Source organism: Gorilla gorilla, chromosome 3, assembly GCF_029281585.2.
Source record: "Gorilla gorilla gorilla isolate KB3781 chromosome 3, NHGRI_mGorGor1-v2.1_pri, whole genome shotgun sequence".
NCBI lineage: Eukaryota > Metazoa > Chordata > Mammalia > Primates > Hominidae > Gorilla > Gorilla gorilla.
Genome location: NC_073227.2, coordinates 133,044,244 through 133,068,427, shown reverse-complemented (window position 1 = coordinate 133,068,427; position 24,184 = coordinate 133,044,244). Strand labels below are relative to the sequence as shown.

The following is a 24,184-nucleotide window of genomic DNA, read 5'->3' as shown; positions in this document are numbered from 1 at the left end:
TGCCACCATGCCCGGCTAATTTTTGTGTTTTTAGTAGAGACGGGGTTTCACCATCTTGGCCAGGCTGGTCTTGAACTCCTGACCTCGTGATCCACCTGCCTCGGCCTCCCAAAGTGCTAGGATTACAGGCATGAGCCACCACACCTGGCCCTTAAAATAAATTTTTAAATTATCAAAGTAATATCTCAAAAATGTTATATAAATGGAATCATAGAATATGTAGCCATCTGAGATTGGCTTATTTGTTCAGCAAAATTCCCTGGAGATTCATTCTAGTTGTTGCATGCATCAGTGGTTCATTCCTTTTTATTGTAGAGTGGTATAAATTAGAATTTTTTTTTCCTTTAATAAACAGGTCTTGCTATGTTGCCCAAGCTGAGTGCAATGGCTATTCACAGGCACAATTGCACTACTCATCAGCGGGAAAGTTTTGACCTACTTTCTTTCCAGCCTGGGCCTGTTCACCCCTACCAAGGTAACCTGGTTGTCTCCTGCCCTCAGGAAGTCACCATGTTGATTCTGAACTTAGTGCGGGCAAGTGATTGGTATAGCACACTGCAGCCCTCCTAGTCTCAAGGATTCTCCTTATTGTGATAGAAGATGCCGTGGTATCTGGTATGAAGATTCTAATTTAGACAGGCCTATCGTCCCAGCTACTGTGTTAACCTCAGACACCACAGCATCTTCTTTTTCTTTTCTTTTCTTTTTTTTTTTTGAGACAGAGTTTCACTCTTGTTGCCCAGGCTGGAGTGCAATGGCGTGACCTTAGCTCACTGCAGTCTCTGCCTCCCAGGCTCAAGCAATTCTCCTGCCTCAGCCTCCCTAGTAGCTGGGATTACAGGCATGTGCCACCATGCCTGGCTAATTTTGTACTTTTAGTAGAGATGGGGTTTCTCCATGTTGGTCAGGCTGGTCTCGAACTCCCGACCTCAGGTGATCTGCCCGCCTCAGCCTCCCAAAGTGCTGGGATTACAGGCATGAGCCACCGCGCCCAGCTTCTTTTTTTTTTTTTAGACAAAGTCTCGCTCTGTCGCCCAGGCTGGAGTGCAGTGGCACAATCTCAGCTCACTGCATTCTCCGCCTCCTGGGTTCAAGCGATTCTCTGGCCTCAGCCTCCCGAGTAGCTGGGACTACATGCGCGTGCCACCACGTCCGGCGTATTTTTTGTATTTTTAGTAGAGACAGGGTTTCACCATGTTAGCCAGGATGGTCTCGATCTCCTGACCTCATGATCCGCCTGCCTCAGCCTCCCAAAGTGCTGGGATTACAGGCGTGAGCCACCGCGCCCGGCCACAGCATCTTCTATCACAATATATTTTAAGAAACTAAATACAGGCTGGGCACGGTGGCTCACACCTGTAATCCTAGCACTTTGTGAGACTGAGGCGGGCAGATTACCTGAGGTCAGGAGTTCGAGACCAGCCTGACCAACATGGAGAAAGTCTGTCTCTACTAAAAATACAAAAAATTAGCCGGGCGTGGTGGCACATGCCTATAATCCCAGCTACTCAGGAGGCTGAGGCAGGAGAATCGCTTGAACCTGGGAGGTAGAGGTTACCGTGAGCCAGGATGGCGCCATTGCACTCCAGCCTGGGCAACAACAGCGAAACTCCATCTAAAAAAAAAAAGAAAGAAACTAAATACAAGTGACTCTAAGCGTCAAAGATTGCATTGAAATTAATATGGGCCTACTTTTGCATTCAGGAGTGTAATGGTAACTTCACGTGAATATGGCCCTGGGTGAAGCCCAGGACAGTCTTTCGAATAGGAAATGTATAAAGTTAGGAAATGCCACTGTGTTTGTATGTATTTTAATCATTTGGTAAACACTATTTATGTTGACCTTAAGGGACAAGAATAGTAATCCTAGATTGAATGAAACCTCTACAAGAGGCTTCTGACCTTCTTCTCCACTGGGATAATTTCCATTTCCTCAGGGCAGCATGCTTGGTACATGAAGAGCCAAAGTGAAAACCAGCTATTTGAGTAGGTCAAAAGGGTAAAGTACTCTTCTATGGATTTGCTCTGGTGTTTAGAACAACTTCCTTTTGAAGGACAAATTTATCTTAGTGGATTAAGATGATATTGCCTTTTCAGAGGAGTTAGGAAACTGTGAAGGAAAAGGACAGATGAGGAAAACTGCAAATTCAGGACACTTCGAACCTCACAATTGTTTAAACAGCTTTGTAAAAAGCTTCAGGAAATGTGAGATAGTACTGTGTCAAGAAGCACTTTTCCTTTTTTTTTTTTTTTAATTTTTTTGAGGCAGGGTCTTACTTTGTCACCCAGGCTGGAGTACAATGGCACATCTAGGCTCACTATAGCCTCGACCCCCTGGGCTCAAGCTATCCTCCCACCTCAGCCTCCCAAGAAGCTAGAACCACAGGCATGTACTACCACGCCCGGATAATTTTTTGTATTTTTGGTGGAGACAGGGTTTCACCATCTTGCCAAGTCTGGTCTCAAACTCCTGAGGTCAAATGATCTTTTTTTTTTTTTCTTTTGAGTAGGAGTCTCACTGTATCACCCAGGTTGAAGTGCAATGGTGCGATCTCGGCTCACTGCAACCTCTGCCTCCCGGGTTCAACAGATTCTCCTGCCTCAGCCTCCTGAGTAGCTGGGATTACAGGCACGCGCCACCATTCCCGGCTAATTTTTGTATTTTTAGTAAAGACGGGGTTTCACCATGTTGATCAGGCTGGTCTCGAACTCCTGACCTCGTGATCCACCTGCCTTGGCCTCCCAAAGTGCTGGGATTACAGGCATGAGCCACTGCGCCTGGCCTTCAAATGATCTTTCTGCCTCAGCCTCCAAAATGCTAGGATTACAGGTGTGAACCACTGCACCCGGCCAAGAAGCACTTTTCTAAAAGAGGAAGCTAGAATATAAAACTATTCTACAAATATATATATATAAATTCTGGCCTAAGTGCAGTGGCTTGCATTTGTAATCCCAGCTTCTCAGGAGGCTAAGCCAGAAGCATGGCTTGATGCCAGAGTTCAAGACTGCGGTGACCTATGACTGTGTCACTGCATCTCAGCCTGGGTGACAGAGCAAGACCCAGTCTCAAAAAAAAAAAAAAAAAAAAGGAATTTTGCCGTATGATAGAATGTCTTTCTTTCAAAGTATTAGCTTTTGGTGAGATCATGGAGGGAATATGAGGAGAGAAAATAATGTTAGACATAGGTTTTTAGATGGGAAAATGTGTGTTTGACCTCTTATGATTTTTAAAATTAAAATATGATCTAAGGATCTGTAAATGGGAGCAGAATATTTATAGCCAACTAGGAAAATTTGAATAGCAAATTTCATTGGTTTGCAGATGGTACATAAATGTGACTTTGCAAAAATAGATCAGAGAGAACAGGAGAGAAATGGAGAGTAATTTATTCCAGTGACAAAGAAAACAATGTCTTGACCCCATAACTAAACAATTGTTTTCCTGTTTCTGCTAAAAGTACTTTATATGTTAACTTTTAAGATAATTACCTCAATATTTTATTCAGTCGAGCATGCAAGGAACATTTTAGTTTGTGTCCTTTAAAGTTTCTTTCCTTCGGCTGGGCGCAGTGGCTCACACCTGTAATCCCAGCACTTTGGGAGGCCTGGGCGGGCAGATCACCTGAGGTTGGGAGTTCGAGACCAGCCTGACCAACATGGAGAAACCCCGTCTCTACTAAAAATACAAAATTAGCCAGGTGTGGTGGCACATTCCTGTAATCCCAGCTACTCGGGAGACTGAGGTGGGAGAATCGCTTGAACCCGGGAGGCGGAGGTTGCGGTGAGCCGAGATCACCCCACTGCACTCCAGCCTGGGCAACAAGAGCAAAATTCCGTCTCAAAAAAAATAAAAAAATAAAAAATTAAGTTTCTTTCCTTCTCTGTGCTCTTTTTTTTTTTTTTTTGAACCGTGCAAATGGAGATATGAAGAATAATAAAGCTAAAAGACCAGGATGAGGATAAAACATACCCCAGAAGTCAACTATTCAGACCTATTAAGCGTTTCAAACTCTGTGTGTCCAAAACCAACTTCAGCTGCTTCTCTGTGTTTTCACATGAAATCTAGAATTTTAGGGATTATCCTAATCTCCTTCTCTCCCTCCAATCTTCCCCACAACAGTCATTGAATTCTCCTCATACCAACTTCTTTTGTAGTACTTCCATTCTCTGTCTTTGCATATGCCACTATCTTTATTCATACTCTCACCATTCTCCCGGTCCCACTTACCCCCTCATTTTAAATATGAACTAGGACTTCCTGAGTGGTCTTTCTGACTCTGATCCTATGATCTATCCTAGAATGATCTTTCTAAAACAAAAATCTAACCAGGTGGCACCTCTCCTTCCACTCCAAGTATTCAGTAAATGCTTGGATTGGATACACTGGATTCAATAAAATCCAAATTCTTCAGCTTAATACACAAAGTTCTTCACAATCTCGTCCTGGCTTGTGGCTTCTGCCTCATGACCAGCCATTCCAGCACTACACACAGGGCCCTGAGTATGTCTTACTCTTCACCACCACTTTGCCTTCAAATATCTTGCTCCCTGTTATTCAAATGCTTCCCTTACTTTTATGAAACACAGCTCAAGATCCCTCTTCTGGGCTCTGCTACCCCCAGCCCCACCCCACACCAGTCTACTTTATTTATTTTATTATTAATTAATTCATTTATTCATTCATTTATTTTTGAGACAGTCTCGCTCTGTCACCCAGGCTGAAGTGCAGTGACGTGATCTTGGCTCACTGCAAACTCTGCCTTCCAGGTTCAAGTGATTCTCCTGCCTCAGCCTCTTGAGTAGCTGGGATTACAGGTGCCCACCACCATGCCCAGCTGATTTTTGTATTTTTAGTAGAGACGGGGTTTCATCATGTTGGCCAGGCTGGTCTCGAACTCCTGACCTTGTAATCTGCCTGCCTCAGCCTCCCAAAGTGCTGGGATTACAGGCATGAGCCACCGTGCCTGGCCTTATTTATTTATTTTTAATTAGGAAGAGGATTTATTTCTGCTCCTTTCATATATCCTATTGTTCAGGAAACAGTCTTACATACATATCTGAAATAATCTACCATCACACACTCTAGTTAAAGGCAAAGCACCATAGGTAAAGCTGATAAGCTGTCCAGAGTTCTCAGCTTATGGAACCTTGCTTCTTAATTTTATGTTAATTTCTGAAAATCAGAAATGTCATCTCCAAAAAATGTTAAGGGGGTTGTAAAAAATAATTATTTGATATTATAGTTGTAGATATGGAGTAAGAAATGAAAAACTAAGAAGAAAATGCCACTAAACATAATTGGTATAGCAATAGGACAGCAGGAAGAAAAGATACTGTAATAAAATTGTCTCTTTAATACCAAGAAATTCTAGTCCAAGCTTCAATACGCTTCCTGTTTTTTTCACTGGATATTTCTTTTACTGCTGCTCTTCATTCTTTTCCACATGTCGTATTAGAGGATTGGTACAGTCTTTAAAACTTCATTGACAGGAGCAAATCCAGTATCCACTGATTTCTTCTCAAAGGCACTCTAACCCATCAGATAGCCCGGCAGTTTCATTCTCACGAATACTCCAGCCATGAAAAAATTTAATAGGACACAGACAAATCCAATGACTAGAAGAAGAAATCTATTGAGTTTGGGGATTTTTGGTGCACTCAATGGGTCCAGGATTATGAAACTTAAACCTCCCATGGTAAACAGGAAGCTGGATGCAAGTCTTTCCATAATATATTGTCCATTTACTCTGTAGGCCAAGAAAGGTACTGGCCTCTGATACCCATGTTCATCAGTCATAGAGCCACACTTGGAGGTTCAACAATAACAACATAAATTATTCCTCCAGTGACGAGGAAGTAAGACACCGTCACCAGAGCATACACAGTCATGGCCGATGGTATGTGCAGCCAGGGCGGCTTCTTCAGCTTCAGGTTGGGACATTTAAGCACTAAGAATGGGACACGGTACAAAGTCTCCATGTTGGTGGCAGCAAGCTATTTATTTATTTTATTTTTATTTTTATTTTTTGAGACGGGTCTTAGTTGCCCAGGGTGGAGTGCGGTGGCACGATCTCGGCTCACTGCTAGCTCCGCCTCCCGGGTTCACGCCATTCTCCTGCCTCAGCCTCCCGAGCAGCTGGGACTACAGGCGCCCACCGCCATGCCCGGCTAATTTTTTGTATTTTTAGTAGAGACGGGGTTTCACTGTGCTAGCCAGGATGGTCTCGATCTCCTGACCTCGTAATCCGCCTGCCTCGACCTCCCAAAGTGCTGGGATTACAGGCATGAGCCAACGTGCCCGGCCTACTATTTGTTTATTTTTAAGACAAGGTCTTGCTGTGTCACCCAGGATGGGGCACAGTGATGTGATAACGGCTCACTGCAGCCTAGACCACCTGGGCTAAAGACATCCTCCCACATCAGCTTCCCAAGTAGCTGGGACTATAGTTGCATGTCAGCAGGCCAGCTAATTTTTAAATTTTTTGGTAGATACAGGGTTTTGCCATGTTAAAAATTTCTGTCTTTTATGCCCTTATTTTACCTATATTATGCGTTCTTTCACTTACTCAATAAATACTTTTGAGTACCTACTATGTGTCAGGCATTGTACTATACTGTCACTCTACTGTGATGATTTACGTGTCTCCCCCCTACTTGAACATAAGCTCCCTAGATACACATTCCATTTAAATACAGTAATGAATGGGTGAATGGATGATGGATGGATGGATGGATAGATGGATGGATGCATGGAGACTTTTGATGGTAGCTAACAGGGTTCCTTACAAGCTCCTATATGTATACATTTATACATATTTTATATATATATTTATATTTATAAATATATATATTTATATATTTATAAATATATAAATATATATAAAACTATATATCTATTTAAATATATATAAATATATTATATAAATATAACTATATAGTTTTATATATTTAAATATATATTTTTTATTTTTTATATATTTAAATATATATTTTTTATTTTTTATATATTTAAATATATATTTGTATATATTTAAATATATATTTTTATTTTTTATATATTTAAATATATATTTTATATTTTTAAATATATAAAAAAATTTATGTGTATTTATATATTTATAAATATATAAATATATATATAAATATATAAATATATATAAAACTATATATCTATTTAAATATATATAAATATATTATATAAATATAACTATATAGTTTTATATATTTAAATATATATTTTTATATTTTATATATATATATTTTTTGAGACAGATTCTCGCTCCATTGTCCAGGCTGGAATGCTATGGCGCGATCTCAGCTCATTGCAACCTCTGCCTCCCGGGTTCAAGCAATTCTCCTGCCTTAGCCTCCCAAGTAGCTGGGATTGCAGGTACCCACCACCATGCCCAGCTAATTTTTTTTTTTTTTTTTTTTTGTATTTTTAGTAGAGACAGGGTTTCACTATGTTGGCCAGTCTGGTCTTGAACTCCTGACCTCAGGTGATCCACCTGCCTCGGCCTCCCAAAGTGCTGGGATTACAGGCATGAGCCACCGCACCTGGCCCAAGATATTTTTATATTAATTATTGTAGGCAGGGTGTGGTGGCTCATGCCTGTAATCCCAGCACTTTGGGAGGACGAGGCAGGCGGATTTCCTGAGGTCAGGAGTTGGAGACCAGCTTAGCCAACATGATAAAATCTCGTCTCTACTACAAATACAAAAATTAGCCGGACGTGGTGGTGCGTGCCTATAATCCTAGCTACTCGGGAGGCTGAGGCAGGAGAATTGCTTGAACCCGGGAGGCGGAGATGCAGTGAGCCGAGATCATGCCATTGCACTGCAGCCCGGGCGACAGTGCGAAACTCTGACTCAAAAAAAAAAAAAAAAGAAAGAAAGAAATGTTCCTACATAAAATGATTTTTTGTTTGTTTGTTTTTTGAGATGGAGTCTCACTCTGCCACCCAGGCCAGGCTGGAGTGCAGTAGCAGGACCTCAGCTCACTGCAATCTCTGCCTCCTGGGTTCAAGCAATTCTCCTGCCTCAGTCTCCTGAGTAGCTGGGATTACAGGCACTCGCCACCATGCCCGGCTACTTTTTTGTATTTTTAGTAGAGACGGGGTTTCACCATGTTGGCCAGGCTGTTCTCAAACTCCTGACTTCGTGATCTGCCCGCGTTGGCCTCCCAAAGTGCTGGGATTTCAGGCGCACCCGACCGTATGCAGGAACATTTCTAAGATGTATTAGAACCTCTCTGCCTTCTAAAAAACACCAGGACCATTTGGCCCTACTAAATGACACTTTACTAATGTTCTTTGGAGGGCTTGAGTTTTCCTTTAAAATTTTTTGTTTTCTTCCGTGCTGACAGGAAATCACTTGTTGCTTGATTGTCATTGATATGCCACCTGAAGCAGCTGATTTTCCTCTAACACCATTCTGATCTGTTACAAGGTTGGAAGCCACATCATGAGAACTGCTGTAACTTCATGCAAAATGCAAACCAATAGATTCAGAATGAGGCCCTGAAGATTCTTATGAGATTGGTCTTGTCCAAACACTTGGGGGTTGATTAAAGAAAAAAACAATTTTTTAAAAAAGAGAATAGTCTTGAATCCAGGGCACCGAACTTTATGACAACTATTTTTCCTACTCAGAATAATTCCTTACTTCCTGATTCTTTGGGCTCTTGGCAAATGTGGCATTAATATGTAAAATGTAGTACCATTTTAAAAACTAGAGTCCACAAAAGGCTGGGCCTTACAGTGGCTCATGCCTGTAATCCCAGCATTTTGGGAGACCAAGGTGCGAGAATCGCTTGAACCCAGGATTTCAAGACCAACCTGGGCGATGTAGCAAGACATTATCTCTACTAAACATTAAAAACAAAAACAAACAAACAAAATACACTAGCCAGGCATGGTGGTGCTCGCCTGTAGTCCTAGCTACTCCAGAGGCTAAAGCAGGAGGATCTCTTGAACAGGGGAGTTTGTGGTTGCAGTGAGCTATGATCATACCAGTGCATTCAAGCCTGGGTGACAAAGCAAGACCTTGTCTCAAAAATAATAATAAATAAATAAAATCCACAAAAAGAGGAATTAATATTTGAACATGTACGTATATAGGAAATGGTGATAAGATATGGTATTGTGAAAAGACACATTTTAAATTCTATTTGATTTAAATATCTGGCGTAATCTATGGTATTTTTTAGTAAATGAAAATAACATGAGCTTGGGAAACAGATGAACCCAGGTCCAAAATTTTGTTCTGTCCATTTGGGTGACCTTTGTGTAACTTAGCTATTTTCCCTTCATTTTCGTCTATAGAATCCCTAACCTGAAAAATGGAGATAAAAACACTTTTTTTCTTTCTTTTTTTTTGAGATGGAGTCTCTCTCTGTTGCCCAGGCTGGAGTACAGTGGAGCAATCTCAGCTCACTGTAACCTCCACCTCCCGGGTTCAAGTGATTCTCCTGCATCAGCCTCCCGAGTAGCTGGGATTACTGGTGCACACCACCATGCCCAGCTGATTTTTGTATTTTTAGTAGAGACAGGGTTTCACCACGTTAGCCAGGATGGTCTCCAACTCCTGACCTCGTGATCCACCAGACTCGGCCTCCCAAAGTGCTGGGATTACAGGTGTGAGCCACTGCGCCCGGCCCCAAAACACTTTTTACTGAATTGTTTGCAAATAGATTAAGATTGTAATTTAAGAGCAGTTGCTTATTTGGCACTTTCTATTGCAGAAATGAGCTAAAATAAGACAGGGTTATGTATCAGTCATTAAAGAGATAACACTAACCATCTCAACAAAATCATTAATGTTTTACTGGGCAAATCTTGTGATCTTTTTCAATTGTATGCTATCAGTGCCCCCTGTGATCTTTGCTCACCTGTGATTAGAGCTTTGCTCATCCTCCTGTCATGAGATCTCCTCTACTCTGAGTGGCAACAAACTCTTCTCTAGACCATCAGGTCACTCTTACACAGGGTCTTGGGTTATCTTCCTGTGTGAAGCAAGCTAAGGAAACGATGTGGGGTGGTTCCCAGCCTCTGACCACTGAGCTGCTCCAGCCACTAACAACCTTTTGCTTTTTATTTTTTTATTTTTATTTTTATTTATTATTTTTTTGAGATGGAGTCTTGTTCTGTCGCCCAGGCTGGAGTGCAGTGGTGCAATGTCACCTCGCTCCAACCTCTGCCTCAAGGGTTCAAGCAATTCTCCTGCCTCAGCCTCGCAAGTAGCTAGGGTTACAGGCATGTGCCACTGCGGATAATGTTTTGCATTTTCAGTAGAGATGGGGTTTCACCATGTTGGCCAGGGCCAGGCTGGTCCCGAACTTTTGACCTCAGATGATCCACCCACCTTGGCCTCCCAAAGTGCTGGGATTGCAAGCGTGAGACACCATGCCCAGACAACAACGTTTTACTTTTAAAATTCTGAGTGTGTCATAATCACTTTGTTGTATCCATTAACAAACTCAATCATATGAGACAGCATTTTCTTAATTAATTGATTTATTATATATATACACATATTTTTTTTTTAAGAGATGGGGACTCCCTCTGTCATCCAGATTGGAATACAGTAACATGATAGATCATAGCTCACTGCAGCCTTGAACCCCTGGGTTGAAGCAATCCTTCTGCCTCAGCTTCCCCAGTAGCTGGAACTACAGGTGTGCGCCACTGCACCCAGCTGACAGATACTATTATTATACATACTTAACAGATAAGAAAACTGAGGCAGAAGTTTGAGTCTGTGCTGTCCAATGTCATATCCATTAGCTCATGTAACAATTGAGCTCTTGAAACATGGCTTGTCTGGGCCAGGCGTGGTGGCTCACTCCTGTAATCTCAGCACTTTGGGAGGCTGAGGCGGGTGGATCACTTGAGGTCAGGAGTTCAAGACCAGCCTGGCCAACATGGTGAAACCCCGTCTCTACTAAAAGCACAAAAATTAGACCGGTGTGGTGGCAGGTGCCTCTAATCCCAGCTACTTGGGAGGCTGAGGCACAAGAATCACTTGAACCTGGGAGGCAGAGGTTGCAGTGAGCCGAGATCTTACCACTGAGATCGTACCACTGCACTCCAGCCTGGGTGATGAAGTAAGACTCTGTCTCAAAAAAAAAAAAAAAAAAAAAGGCAGCTTGTCGGAATTGTGATCTAAGTATAAAGCACACACTAGATTTCAAAGACTTTAAACTATCTAATTAACATTAGTTTACATTAATTATATGTTGAAATTTTTTGGATATATTGGCTTAAGTGAAATACATTATTAAAATTAGTTTCACCTGTTTCTTTTCACGTTCTTTAATCTGGTTACTAGAAAATTTTAAATTAGCCAGGGGCAGTGGCTCACACCTGTAATCCCTGCACTTTGGGAGGCCGAGGCGGGTGGATCACAAGGTCAGGAGATTGAGACCATCCTGGCTAACACGGTGAAACACCGTCTCTACTAAAAATACAAAAATTAGCCAGGCGTGGTGCCAGGCACCTGTAGTCCCAGCTACTTGGGAGGCTGAGGCAGGAGAATGGTGTGAACCTGGTAGGTGGAGCTTGCAGTGAGCCGAGATCACGCCATTGTGCTCCAGCCGGGGCGACAGAGCAAGACTCCGTCTCAAATAAAAAAGAAAAGAAAATTTTAAGTTAGGCCGGGCGTGGTGGCTCATGCCTGTAATCCCAGCACTTTGGGAGGCCGAGGTGGGTGGATCACCTGAGGTTGGGAGTTCGAGACCAGCCTGACCAAAGTGGTGAAAACCCATCTCTACTAAAAATACAAAAATTAGCCGGGTGTGGTGGCACATGCCTGTAATCCCAGCTACTTGGGAGGCTGAAGCAGGAGAATCGATTGAACCCAGGAGGCAGAGGTTGCAGTGAGCCGAGATCATGCCATTGCACTCCAGCCTGAGCAACAAGAGCAAAACTCCACCTCAAAAAAAAAAAAAAAGAAAAATTTAAATTACTTATGTGTCTCACATTATGCTTCTATAGGACGGAGCTGGTTTAAGCAAGTTGCCCAAGGTCAACCTGCTAGTGTCAGCGGCAGAATTGGGACCAGGTGGTCTGGAAATATCGGCATTATAAATTAATGTTAACCATATATTAAAATATTTTAATAATGCAATTAACATATTCATAATTTAGTATGCAAGGTACATTATGGTAATTTCTATACCAGATGTCTGGTAATTCTTATAGTACAGCTAGGCTTAACACATTATTTTAAAACAATTGGACATTTTGGAACCTTTCGTCTTTCAAAGTTGAGGTTAAGAAGGAAATGAAGATACGGTGTCCTTATTACAATCTTTGAGATAATTTAGAGAGGAGAACATATCATTAATCTTTTGACATTATTTGTGTCCTAGTTTCTTTTCTTTTCTTTTCTTTTTCTTTTTCTTTTTTTTGAGACGGAGTTTCACTCTTGTTGTCCAGGCTCAAGTGCAATGGCTCGATCTCGGCTCACCTCAACCTCTGCCTCCTGGGTTCAAGCACTTCTCCTGCCTCAGCCTCCTGAGTAGCTGGGATTACAGGTGCATGCCACCATGCCCGGCTCATTTTGTATTTTTAGTAGAGAAGGGGTTTCTCCTTGTTGGTCAGGCTGGTCTCGAACTCCCAACCTCAGGTGATCCACCCACTTTGGCCTCCCAAAGCGCTGGGATTACAGGCGTGAGCCACCACGCGTGGCCTGTGTCTTAGTTTTCAAAAAATTACTTTTATAAGGCATTAATCTTATGTGTTGCAGAGAAAAAAAAATAGGAAAAGCACTTGTTTTAATAGAACTTATATTCTGGCCATTGGGTATGAGAGAACATAGATGTTAAACAAATAAATATACATAATATCAGGTGGTTATAAGGGCTATGAAGAAAAACAAAGCAGAGTAAGAGGACTGAGAATAACAGGGAAGTGAACGGGGGAAATGGTGCTATTTTTAATAGGAGAATCTAAGAAGTCCTCTCTGATATGCTGACATTTGCAGAGGACCTAAATGAAGTGATGGAGCAAGCCTTGCAGTTATTTTGGGGAAAAGCATTCCAGGCAGAGGACAAACAGGTGCAAAGAACCTAAGGCAAGAACAAAAAGCTAATGTAGTAGGAGTGCTGTGATCGAGTAGAAGATGAGGTCGGAGGATATGGGGTGGGGGTGGATACACAGGCCTGATGGTCCACTAGAAGGACTTTAGACTTCCTTTTGCTTGACACTGAAAGTCACTGGGGGTTTTAGAAGAGAGGAGTGATTAAGTTCTGTCATAACTCTGCCTGCTTTATTGAGAACAGGTTGTAGGGGTCAGAAATAGAAGTAGCAGTGCCAGTTAAGATGCTATTGCAATGGTCCAATTGAGCAAGCATGGTAGCTTAGACTATAATGGTACCAGTGTTCAAGGTGAAAGAGGTCAGATTTGTGTTGTTTATGAAGGTAAGGCTGACAAAATCTGAAAATGGATTGGATGTGAGGCATGGGGAAAAGATTATCAAGTGGCCTGAATGCACATGACTATCTTATTTCATCTGTTCATTTGTTCATTTATCCTTTCAGATATTTATTTATCAAGTATTTCTGCATGCTAGCAGAATGCCAGTAAATGTGGTACATGCTGGGATGATAAGAGCAGAGAACACTTTCAGTTTAGTGGATTTTAGAAGCATATATTTCAAGAACATTTTTTTCTGATTGTACTATTCACTGAAGATATTTTTAAGAGAAAAATAAAATATAAAGAAAAATTAAAATCTCCACCAAGGTATTACAATCTTGAAATAGTTATTTATTTATTTATTTATTTATTTTTCTGACAGGGTCTCACTCTGTCACCCAGGCTGGCATGCGGTGGCACCATCACAGCTCACCGCAGCCTTGACCTCCCAGGCTCAGGTGATCCCCCCACCTCAGCCTCCTGAGTAGCTGGGATTACAGGTGCGCACCAGCACACTCAGATAATTTTTGTATTTTTTGTAAAGATGGATTTTCGCCATGTTGGCTAGGCTGATCTCGAACTCCTGGGCTCAAGTGATTCGCCTGCTCAGCCTAGTCTGCTGGGATTACAGACATGAGCCACCACACCCAGCCAAAATCTTGAAATTTTAACATATATTCATTTCACTTTGAAATTCTTAACATATTATTTCTTTTGATTTATAATTTATGTATTATCTAAGATATATGTAACATAATATAATTGGAATCATACTTTATATTCAGTTTTGCACCTGATATTTTTATCCCTCAATATGGTTCTCTTAACATGTCATTTAAATTTTTTTTTTTCTTTTTTTGAGACAGAGTCTTACTCTGTCGCCCAGGCTAATTTTTGTATTTTCTTTTTTTTTTTTAGAGACGGGGGTTTCACCGTGTTAGCCAGGATGGTCTCGATCTCCTGACCTCATGATCCGCCCGCCTCAGCCTCCCAAAATGCTGGGATTATAGGCATGAGCCACCTCACCCGGCCTTTTTTTTTTCTTGAGATGGAGTTTTCACTCTTGTCGCCCAAGCTGGAGTACAATGGCACAGTCTTGGCTCACTGCAATCTCCGCCTCCCGGGTTCAAGCGATTCTCCTGCCTCAGCCTCCGGAGTAGCTGGGATTACAGGCATGTGCCACCAAGCCTGGCTACTTTTGTATTTTTAATAGAGATGGGGTTTCTCCGTGTTGATCAGGCTGGTCTCGAACTCCCAACCTCAGGTGATCCACCCACCCCGGCCTCCCAAAGTGCTAGGATTACAGACGTGAGCCACCACACCCAGCCAACTAATTTTGTATTTTTAGTAGAGACGGGGTTTAACCATGTTGGTTAGGGTGGTCTTGAACTCCTGACCTCAGGTGATCCACCCGCCTCAGCCTCCCAAAGTGCTGGGATTACAGACGTGAGCCACCAACCCAGGCCTGATTTTACTTCTAAGGTAACACAAATCTTTTAAAAATCATAGGAATACAGAAAGATAAAAATTGGAAAAACTGTTTACTCAGTCCCACCACTCAATCACAGTCACTGCTAAACTCCTGGTGGATCTCATTCCAGTAATTTTTTAATGCTCAGATTATTTTTATTTTTTTAAAAAACTTACTTGTATTTCTACTATAAATACAATTTTGTATCCTGACTTATTCACTTCACCTTTCTCCCCATAAAGTTTTCATGAACATACCGTTTTGATGACTATAAAAATTCTATGGAATAAATGAATAGATGAAGAAATGAAAGCAATCCTCAGCTGTAAAAGAAGGATGCAGATGGTGATAATGGTACCTTTCTTGGCAGTCAATTTAAGGATCAGTAATGGAGTGTTTAGCACAGCATCTTGCACATTGTGTGTACAATAGATGAGAGCCAGTTTTACTAACTGTCTTACCTAATTTCTTTCATCTGTTCATTTATTCATTTTCTGTGGAATTTACTTGGATATTAATATGATCTATCTTTGACTATTGTTGGCCCATCCATCACAGAGTTTAATTAAGTTGATCTGTCAAGCTAAGTGGATGTCTTACTCTTCCCTTAGCACTCCATGAAGTTCACTGCACAGACTTTCCCAAAGAGCTAAGGTGGGTTTACAGAAGCCTCCATGCCAGATCCTCTATAGATTTTCCTTAACTATTCACCTATTGTTTTGAGCATCTGTAATAATATCTTGGTGCTGCATCTGTCCTAACAGCATTTCCAACTTATTTGTTGGCTTTTCACCTTAAATATTGGTAAGTAATCATTTATGCATATTTTAAAATTAAAAATAATCTTTCGTAATTATTAAAAACGCAACATCTGTTTACTTAAGAATGTTATAAATAGGCCGGGCGCAGTGGCTCACGACTGTAATCCCAGCACTTTGGGAGGCTGAGGCGGGGAGACCACCTGAGGTCGGGAGTTCAAGTCCAGCGTGACCAACATGGAGAAACCCTGTCTCTGCCAAAAATACAAAATTAGCCGGGTGTGGTGGCGCATGCCTGTAATCCCAGCTATTCGGGAGGCTGAGGCAGGAGAATCACCTGAACCTGGGAGGCAGAAGTTGTGGGGAGCTGAGATTGTGCCATTGCACTCCAGCCTGGGCAACAAGAGTGAGACTCCATCTCAAAAAAAATCCAAGCAACAACACTAACTCCTAGTATATACCATTTTATATCCTTTTTTTCTATGTACATGTATGAATATATGTCCCTTGAACTTCTCCTGTACTTGTCCATGTTGCTTGTCATAAAAACATGGAGAAAAACCAAATTTTTCATTTTGGAAAAAAACAAATGCAGCATCCTTGAACTAAAGTTTCATATCTTTGTGATGTTTTTCTCAGAGGTGTTTAGGAAGCCTTACCTATTCAGTTTAGGGGACAGAAAACAAAGTGAGGGAAGGTTGATGCTGGATGTAAAAGGAAGTGGAAAAAGAAAGTCAAGGTTAAAGGGGAAGGACAGGTTTCAGAAGCACATGTGTCTTCTTACTGGGTTCTCAGCTGCTGTTGCTTCTCATCTTGCATCTGGACCCCTGCCCAATACCAAGTGCCTGCGCTTTACCTCCCTCCTCCGTCCTGCCCTTGAGACCCACATTAAGACATGCTAAGGCTCAACTCCCACTCTTCCGAACTAACCCTACAATAAAAATGCCCAAGACATTCCAGCTAGTGCTGATTTCTTAGGGTTGCTAGTAATCAGTATTGCCTTAGGGAGCTTTCTTGTGTTTGGGCAATATTTTTGCCTCAATAAAAGATCAAAGAGATCTCTTGCCATAGTAATACACAATTTAAATGGTTTAATTATGTTTAATGCTCCACAGAACAATGAAACTATATATAGACTGTATGCTTGATATTGGTATTCTATTTTTTTCCTTAGTGATTCTTGCTGTGATCTATTTTTTTTTTAAATGTTACCATTTGTGCTGGTAAAACATGGGCTTTAATGTCAGATAAACTTGAAATCTTACACCTAACTTCACTTAACTTCATTAGTTGTAGGAACTTCATCAAACAGTTTTACCTCTCTAAGCTTCAATTTCCTTAGGCAAAATGGGGCTAACAATACCTAACCCCAATTGTAAAAGTTAAATGAAATAATATATTCCAAAGGATTAATATGGTGCCAGGGAGATAGTTTTTTAAGCCCTTGTTTCTTATCAGACCTAGAATGCTGTCTTATGGGTATTTGTTGCAAGTGAATTAAATAGATAAGCACATAATAAACATGAGTTCAATTCTTTGCCAGCATAGATATCTGAGAATTTTTGCAAGGGAGAGAGAACACTCCCTGGTCTTTCAACACAGAAAAATGGTGCCCAGTGCTGTCATTCACTTACACATATCCCAGGTTATGGAGTCTACTTGAGGGCATGGCAAAGAAAAAAAAAGGACTGAGAATTTCAAAGAATGACCAGTAGAATCCAGACCCAGGAATTTTCCAGCATGCTGCCATAGAGCCAGCATGATTGAATTGACAGCAAAGTTATATCAGACTTTGCATTAGTCATCAGTGTCAGAGACTCTCAATATAAATCTTGGTTCCAGCAAAGAATTTAGAAAGGGAAAAATTGCCCTCATCCTAGAAGGAGCTTAAGATCCAGGAGAAGGAATCCATGCACATAGCACTGAATGCATATGAGGTGCTAAAGTTGGTCAGCATTTTTTTAAATTGTGATTTAGCAATGATGGTTTCCTCTTTAATGATGAGTTTACAGTAAGAATAATATTTCTGGAACAATGTAATCTAAAACTTTTTCTTATTTTACCTCTTGTCACTAAAGAGTAGCTTAACTCCCACATCACCAGCAAAATTCAGAGCACTGCATGGCTGCTCTTGTCTGTAGGAAGGGGAAGAGAGAAAGTGAGGTGATTTCAGGAGGAAGACACCCCTACCAAAAAGTATCTTCCTATCCCTGAAATTATGTTTCAGAATCTCCTTGTAAAATGTTTATCACAGAGCCTGCACATATTAATTATTCAATATAAGATGGTTGTTTCTATTACCATTATATTACACATAATAATATATATATGGTCATTATTTTATCTCTACAACTTTGCAGTCCTGGAAAAGACCATACTTTAAGCTGTTTTAGACCATGTCATTCTGCTCAAAACCTTCCAATGGTTTCTCGTCTCCCTCAGAATCAAAATAAAATTTTTTTACAGTGAGCCCCAAGGCCCTATATCATCTGACCTGCAGCACTCTGGCCTCATCTCCTACCACCCACTCCCTTGTTCATGCCACACCATCTATGTTGAACTCCTTATTGCATCTCAACAAAGAAGGCACACTCACACCTCAGGGCCTTTGCACTTGCTATCCTTGGGCCTGAAAGTCTTCCCTCAAACCCTACTACAAATAGCTCCCTATCTCACCTCCTTCAGGTTTTTGCTCAAATGCTATCTTCTAACCAAGACCACTCCAGGTTAACTACACTTGCAACATCACATACACCGTCCCTTTGAACTCCCTATTACCTTTTTTGTTGCTGCTGTTGTTGCTGTTGTTTTTTGAGACAGAGTCTTGCCCTGTGGCCCAGGCTGGAGTGCAGTGGCACAATCTCGGCTCACTGCAACCTCCACCTCCCGGGTTCAAGCCATTCTCCTGGCTCAGCTTCCCGAGTAGCTGGCATTACAGGCTTGCACCACCACACCCCGCTATTTTTTGTGTGTGTGTGTTTTTAGTAAAGGCGGCTTTCACCATGTTTGCCAGGCTGGTCTCGAACTCCTGACCTCAGGTGATCCATCCGACTCGGCCTCTCAAAGTGCCGGGATTACAGGCATGAGCCAACGTGCCCAGCCCCCTATTACTCTTTGTACTAGTCAGGGCTCTCTTAGAGGGACAGAACTAATAGGAGATATATATATAGGAGTTTATTAAGTATTAACTTACACAATCACAAGGTCCCAGTATTAACCATCACACCTTTCCTCTTTTTATTTTTCTCCATAGTCTGTATTATCGTCTGATATAATCAATATGTATATATGTATTCATCTATTTATTGCTATCTCCCAACACTAGAGTAAAAGCTCAGTGAGGGTAGATCTATTATTTTGTTACTGATGCTTGATCCCTGATAGTTGCAAGTTAAATATTGGCTGAATGAATGAATGATACCGCTATCTTGTAATGGAAGATTTTGGAAAGTATTTTAATAAACATACAACCATGTGAGGGATATGAGAATCAGGGTGACACCACCCAAGGAGGTAAAGGGGTCAGAATAGAGAAGTCCTAGAGGTCTGAAGACAAATTTATCTATTTGATCATTTTGTAGAGAGCTAATCCTCTTCACTGGGTCAGCAACGATACTGCATTAGTTTTGGCAATTGAAGAAAACCTAAACCTCATCTCAGGAATTCTATTGCTTTTTAAAAACCCATTTGTGGCCAGTTCTCATTCATGTTAATAGATCTCTCCTTTTCCTTTAAGGGCAGCAAAGCCAAAAAAAGTTACTTCAAGGGCCCAGAAAGGAACAACTAGCTAAATATAGACACATCATACTGTATGAAATAAAGACTGTTTAAGTCTGCCAAAATAAGATCCCATCAATGAGGAACATATTATGTTGTTCCTGGTTTCAACCTTGACATAGGAAAGTTTAACAAACAGATTTGTAATTCTCCATTGCTTATGTAATAATTAGAAATCTTAAACGATCTGGTATTTGGACTATCCTTTCAAAGAGCAACCTGGATATTTAAAGGCAAGGACTGGGACTACGTGACTCCAGACAAAAATATACTGTATCATACTGGAAGCTATGTATGCCTTCCCAGCTGCCGCAAGAACATTTGTCATGTGGTGACAGCATTCTTCTCACTTCTGATAGCTCACACACTCTCAAACTAGTATGCGTGCCCTTTGCTATAGTTTCTGTGTCTTTGTGAATTCAGTTTTCAAGAACCTTTGAAGACAGAACAACATAAGCAAGGTCTTAAGTCTCCTATTACTTTTTCAGACCACTGTAAAGTTAAGGATAAAATCAGTAGAGATTACATGTCAATGATAGGTAGTTTGAGGCTAGAGGTATGATGAAACCAAACACTTTAGGTGTGTGCAGAGTCTCACAATGCTAGGATTAAACATTAGCTTTGGATAGTAAGTAAAGCAGTCATTAAAAAATTGTTCTGGGGCCGGGCGCAGTGGCTCACGCCTGTAATCCCAGCACTTTGGGAGGCCGAGGCGGGCGGATCACGAGGTCAGGAGATTGAGACCATCCTGGCTAACAAGGTGAAACCCTGTCTCTACTAAAAACTGCGTGAACCCTGCAGTGAGCCGAGATCGCGCCACTGCACTCCAGCCTGGGTAACAGAGCAAGACTCCGTCTCAAAAAAAAAAAAATGCTCTGGAAAACTTTATTTTATTTATTCTATTTTATTTTTGAGACAGAGTCTTGCTCTGTCACCCAGACTGGAGTGCAATGGCGCTATCTCGGCTCACTGCAACCTCCGCCTCCCGGGTTCAAGCGATTCTCCTGCCTCAGCCTCCCGAGTAGTTGGGACTACAGGTGCCTACCACTATGCCTGGCTAATTTTTGTATTTTTGGTAGAGACAGGGTTTTGCCATGTTAGTCAGGCTGGTCTCGAACTTCTGACCTCAGGTGATCCACCCGCCTCGGCCTCCCAAAGTGCTGCAATCACAGGCGTGAGCCACCGCGCCCAGTTCTGGAAAACTTTTAATTATAGCTCTCTCTCTCAGTGTAGATAAGTTAGACAGGAAATAATTCTATTTTACAAGATGGTGATATTTTTACATAGAAGCTGTAGAGGAAGAAAAATTAAGCGTAAACAGAGGGGAGGTACTTTGGAGGCAGACAATAGGTTAGCTCACAAGGGAATACGATGTGAGGCTTAAGCAAGAAGAAGCCAAATGATATGCCATAATTTGTTCCACATAGTTAGCATCAGAGAAACACTAGAGCAGTGATCCTCAAAGTGTGTCAGCATCACCTGGGAACCTATTAGAGATGGGAATGCGCAGTTCCACCCCAGACCTATTGAATCAGAAACTCCTGGGATGCAGCCAGCAGGCTTAACAAGCCCTCCAGGTCATTCTGATGCATGCTACAATTTGAAAACCATTGAACTAGTGTATTCTATGCCTTAGTGCAGTGGTTCTCCAGCATTAAAGAGTATTAGAATAATTGCCTGGTAATAGATTTACCTCTGATGCCGCGTACAGAATAGGTGCTTTAGAGCCAGGCACAGTGGGTCATGCCTATAATCCCAGCACTTTGGGAGGCTGAGGTGGGAGGATAACTCGAGCCCAGGAGTTCCAGACCAGCCTGGGTGACATAGTGAGACCCCTTCTCTACAAAATACTAAAAAATTAGCCAGGCATGGTGGCACATGCCTGTGTACTCCCAGCTATTCTGGAGGCTGAAGTAAGAGAATTGCTTGAGCCTGGGAGATCGAAGCTGCAGTGAGCTGTGATTGCACCACTACACTCCAGCCTGGGTGACAGAGCAAGACCTTGTCTAAAAAAAAAAAAAAAACAATACATGCTTCATCAATTCTTGTGGACTTGTGGAAGAAGGGAAGGGAGAGGGAAGAAATATACTCCTATATATATATACCAAAGAACCAGAACTCACAACTTTTGTCACTCATCTCTTATGTTTTCTTTTTCTTTTCTTTTCTTTTTTTTTTGAGATGGAGATTTGCTCTTATTGCTCAGACTGGAGTGCAATGGCACGATCTCGGCTCACGGCAACCTCCACCTCTCAGGTTCAAGTGATTCTCCTGCCTCAGCCTTCCCAAGTAGCTGGGATTATAGGCATGCGCCACCAAGCCCAGCTAATTTTGTATTTTTAGTAGAGATGGGGGTTTCTCCGTGTGGGTCAGGCTGGTCTCGAACTCCCAACCACAGGTGATCCGCCCACCTCGGCCTCCCAAAGTGCTGGGATTACAGGTGTGAGCCAACACACCCGGCTTTATGTTTTCATTTTTATTATATTCCAACAAATTTACAGGATAAAAGTCATCTTCATCTCTAGTACAATTTACATTGTACAAAGTAAATGTACACAACAGATATTTTACTGAGTTGAAATCAGTGTATTATTTTGTGATATTCTTATTTTGTGTTTATTTTTTATTTATGCTTTATAAATGATTTGAGGCTTTTGCTTTTTTTCACTTGGCTTATGTACACATTTCCGTGTATCAGTTTATCTATATGCTTGTCTTTTTTTTTTTTTTTTTTTAGACAGGGTCTCACTCTGTCACCCATGCTGGAGTTCAGTGGCGAGATCTTGGTTTACTGCAGCCTCCACCTGCCAGGCTCAAGCAATCCTCCCACCTGAGCCTCTGGGAATAACTGGGACTACAGACATGCGCCACCATGCCTGGCTAATTTTTGTATTTTTGTAGAGACGAGGTTTCACCAATGTTGCCCAGTCTGGTCTCAAACTTTTAGACTCAAGTGATTGGCCTGACTCAACCTCCCAAAGTGCTGGGATGACATGCATGAGCTACTGCTGGTCATTTTTATGCTTTACTATTTTTCTGCATGTTTCTTTTTCAATGACTTATTAAACAACTAAATTCTGATTTTTATGACAAGCAGTGGTAATAACATCTGAATCTTCTTTTGAAGACAGCATTGAGTGCCATTATGTGCTAAGTTCAGCTCAGATAACAAAGAAACAAAGGATCAGTCCCAGTTCTGTTAGAGACAATAGTCACTTGAAGGAGTTAACAAGGACCGCATTAAGAAGCACCACAGAGCTTAAGTGATTAGAGAATAGGAAGTCAATAAGTGGTCAGAAAGGGATGTCTCCCTGAAGAAAATTAAATTTTGGATTGACACTGGGAGGAAGTGATGGATACAGATTGGCAGAGAGTAGGAAAGACATTTCAAGTTTTTCTTTCTTTTTCTTTTCTTTCTTTCTTTCTTTTTTTTTTTGAGACAGAATCTTGCTCTGTTGCCCAGGCTAGAGTGCAGTGGCGTGATCTCGGCTCACTGCAACCTCCACCTCCCAGGTTCAAGCGGTTCTCCTGTCTCAGCCTCCTGAGTAGCTGGGATTACAGGCATGCGCCACCAAGCCTGGCTAGTTTTTGTATTTTTAGTAGAGACGGGGTTTCAATTTCACCATATTGGCCAGGCTTGTCTCAAACTCCTGACCTCAGGTGATCTGCCCACCTTGGCCTCCCAAAGTGCTGGATTACATGTGCAAGCCCACTGCACTGGGCCCCATTTCAGGTGTTTCTAAGGGCCTAAAGAAAGGAACTAGCGCAAGGCGCAGTGGCTCACGCCTGTAATCCCAGCACTTTGGGAGACCGAGGCGGCGATCACAAGGTCAGGAGTTTGAGACCAGCCTGGCCAATATGGTGAAACCCTGTCTCTACTAAAAATACAAAAATTAGCTAGGTGTGGTGGCAGACGCCTGTAGTCCCAGTTACTCAGGAGGCTGAGGCAGGAGAATCGCTTGAACCCGGGAGGCAGAGGTTGCAGTGAGAAGAGATCATGCTACTGCACTCCAGCTTGGGCGACAGAGTGAGACTCTGTCTCAAAAAAAAAAAAAAAAAGAAAGGAACTAGCTAGTCATGTGCTGCATGCTACCTGCCAATTAACTTGGCCTAAGAAGAAGGTCATGCTAGCGAATAACAAAAAATGAGGTTAGAGAGTTGACAGTAAGCACAGAACCCTAAGCCTAGAGATATGGCAACCAGTACACAGGGAAATAATATATTCACAAATGAGGAAGTGATGTGATAAAAACTACAGCATCGTATGAAGAAATCAAAAACAAAAACAAAAGCTGACACCCCAAATTAATATGGCTATAAGAAGTAAAATCCATGGGTTTATTTTATTGGCAATAGAAGCTATTTAAAGCAAGATTTTTTGTAAATAAGATATATGATAATTATTTACACTATTTTTTTTTTTTTGAGACAGAGTCTTGCTCTGTTGCCCAGGCTGGAATGCAGTGGCACGATCTCGGCTCACTGCAACCTCCACCTCTCCTGCCTCAGCCTCCTGAATACCTGGGATTACAGGCGCATGCCACCACGTCTGGCTAATTTTTGTATTTTTATTTATTTACTTATTTAAAATTTTTTGAGACGGAGTCTCACTCTCTTGCCCAGGCTAGAGTGCAGTGGCACAATCTTGGCTCACTGCAACCTCCGCCTCCTAGGTTCAAGCGATTCTCCTGACTCAGCCTTCCACACAGAGGGGATTACAAGCAAGCATCACAATGCCTGGCTAATTTTCGTATTTTTA

General features: G+C 41.7%; 1 pseudogene; it reads right to left on the bottom strand.

The window, feature by feature from the left end:
- Positions 1 to 5,376: 5,376 nt before the first annotated feature.
- Positions 5,377 to 5,988, bottom strand: LOC101131663 (oligosaccharyltransferase complex subunit OSTC-like; annotated as a pseudogene).
- Between the last annotated feature and the right edge of the window lie 18,196 nt (positions 5,989 to 24,184).